At 57.8% G+C, this 2,500-nt stretch overlaps 1 protein-coding gene across 1 annotated transcript in view; it reads left to right on the top strand.

Annotated features, from left to right (window-relative positions):
• Positions 1-2,500, top strand: part of epha3 (eph receptor A3) — a gene marked incomplete at both ends in the record, with an annotated part of 80,144 nt that overhangs the window by 49,399 nt on the left and 28,245 nt on the right. The gene's annotated exons all lie outside the window — the stretch shown is intronic.

Raw genomic sequence — 2,500 nt, forward strand, 5'->3', positions numbered from 1 at the left:
TTACGATGACAGTTCGTATACTTGATTCACTTACTTAAAACAAATGTAATTATTGGAAGTTGCTTTGGATAAAAGCGCCTGCTAGATGACTTAAATGTAAATGTAATACCATCCTCTGTCTCAAGCTGTAAGGCAGGCCCTCACTGCCCACTGCCAGGTCTTCTCTGCCCCCATGCCCATGCCCATGCCCAGTCCCTTCATGACACTCTGGGGCTGTTTAATGTCTCCGCCCCTGACACAGCCTGGCCAGAGGACACATGAGGAGGCAGGGGGAGCCAGGGGGAGGCAGGGGGAGCCAGGGGGAGGCAGGGGAGGCAGGGGGAGGCAGGGGAGGCAGAGGAGGCAGGGGGAGGCAGGGGGAGGCAGGGGGAGCCAGGGGGAGGCAGGGGAGGCAGGGGGAGGCAGGGGAGGCAGGGGGAGGCAGGGGGAGGCAGGGGGAGGCAGGGGAGGCAGGGGGAGGCAGGGGGAGGCAGAGGGAGGCAGGGGAGGCAGAGGGAGGCAGGGGGAGGCAGGGGGAGGCAGAGGGAGGCAGGGGGAGGCAGGGGGAGGCAGCGGAAGGTAGGGGGAGGCAGGGGAGGCAGGGGGAGGCAGGGGGAGGCAGCGGAAGGTAGGGGAAGGTAAGGGAAGGTAAGGGAAGGTAGGGGAGGCAGGGGAGGCAGGGGGAGGCAGCGGAAGGTAGGGGAAGGTAAGGGAAGGTAAGGGAAGGTAGGAGAGGCAGGGGGAGGCAGGGGGGGGCAGGGGGAGGCAGGGGATGGCAGGGGGAGGCAGGGGGAGGCAGGGGAGGCAGGGGAGGCAGAGGAGGCAGGGGGAGGCAGGGGGAAGCAGCGGAAGGTAGGGGAAGGTAAGGGAAGGCAGGGGGAGGCAGGGGATGGCAGGGGGAGGGAGGGGAAGGCAGGGGGAGGCAGGGGGAGGCAGGGGAGGCAGGGGGAGGCAGGGGGAGGCAGGGGGAGGCAGGGGAGGCAGAGGGAGGCAGGGGGAGGCAGGGGGAGGCAGGGGATGGCAGGGGGAGGCAGGCTGGTCTGGAGGAGCTAGGCCGGGGTTTGGCACTTCACTAGCCCATGACAGAGTAGCCCTCTCCCTCTCACACTGGCATGGGATCAGAGGGAGGGAGGGAGGGAGGGAAGGAGGGAGGAAGCCTGTATTCCATAGTCTATTGGGTAAATTCCTGGGTTACCACACACACACACACACACACACACACACACACACATAAAACACATCTTCTGTCCTCTTTTCTCCTTTCCTCTCCTCTCCCCTCCTCTGCAGACCCAGTCTTAATCGAGTGTACTTTTATTACTGACTGTAAATGTGTCTACAGAGCCTCTGTGTCTTTGTGAGGAAATTAGTGCAGAACGAATTACTGGCCTTCATTGGGCAGCAGTGATCTATTGTATTGAAGAATGGGTGACATTTGATAGTTCGCCATTAGCCATGGATGCATGCTTAATCACTCTGAGAGATATGGGCCTTTCCAGGATTCTCTTGAGCTGTGTGTCTGCTTTCATGAGTGTGTGTGTGTGTGTGTGTGTGTGTGTGTGTGTCTGTGTGTGTGTGTGTGTGTGTGTGTGTGTGTGTGTGTGTGTGTGTGTAGCCTCTGAAAGGACCACCGGCGCCCCCTAATCCCTTGATTAGCAGGCAGAAGACTCCCCGGTGGGTTCAGAAGAATCCCTTCCCTTAAACACAGGTCCAAGATCAGCTCTAACTCCCAAACAGTCTATCCCAAATTCCTAAAACCATCAGTTGGACACATGCAGAACTGGTCTCAGATCAGAGAATAGTGCTGACGTGCCACGTCTTCTCTGACCCTGGGCGGCACACACACTGTCATAATGAAACCCACTGGTCCTTGGCACTGACTGATCCCTGTTTTATCGCAAAGTCCCCCCCCCACGGAATGGCTGGAGACTCCTAACCCTAGACATACACAGAGACAGGCACACTCAGACACCCAAACAGAAACACTATCCAGAGTGCGTTCCTGCGGGCGAGGCTGCAGAGAGTCCTAGTCCCCCCAGACAAAAGATCCCTCCAAGTGGAACAGCCTGGGCTGGGACACCCAGGGACACCCAGGCTCACCCAGGGACGATGCAGGCTGGACCCAGTGGACAGGGCCGCTTGATCAACCTGGCAGAGGGTGAAAGGGAGAGGACAAGAGAGAGGCCCCCCCCCCCAGATCTGATCAGAAGACGTCCATGGACCACACGAAAGACCTTCAATTCATTCACGGAACAAAGAACTTCTTACAGAGGAGGTCCTGGGTTCTGAGAAGAGAGTCTCGGCTGTTTATTGTTTACTGGTACTCCCATTGTTGTGTACCGTACATCAAACAAACAGCTACGAGGACGAGTGTGTAATCAAAAGGACATTCATCCTGTAGTGAATCAGCATGCCTACCCTCCTGAATGGATGTGAACCAGAGGGGGCCTCTTTACTGCGTGTACTGGGTACGGTAGCCATGCTTCTTCACTTAGGGTAAATGTGTACTGTAGGTGATTAGAGG

The sequence above is a fragment of the Nansenia antarctica genome (assembly GCF_963989245.1).
Source record: "Nansenia antarctica genome assembly, chromosome: 7".
NCBI lineage: Eukaryota > Metazoa > Chordata > Actinopteri > Argentiniformes > Microstomatidae > Nansenia > Nansenia antarctica.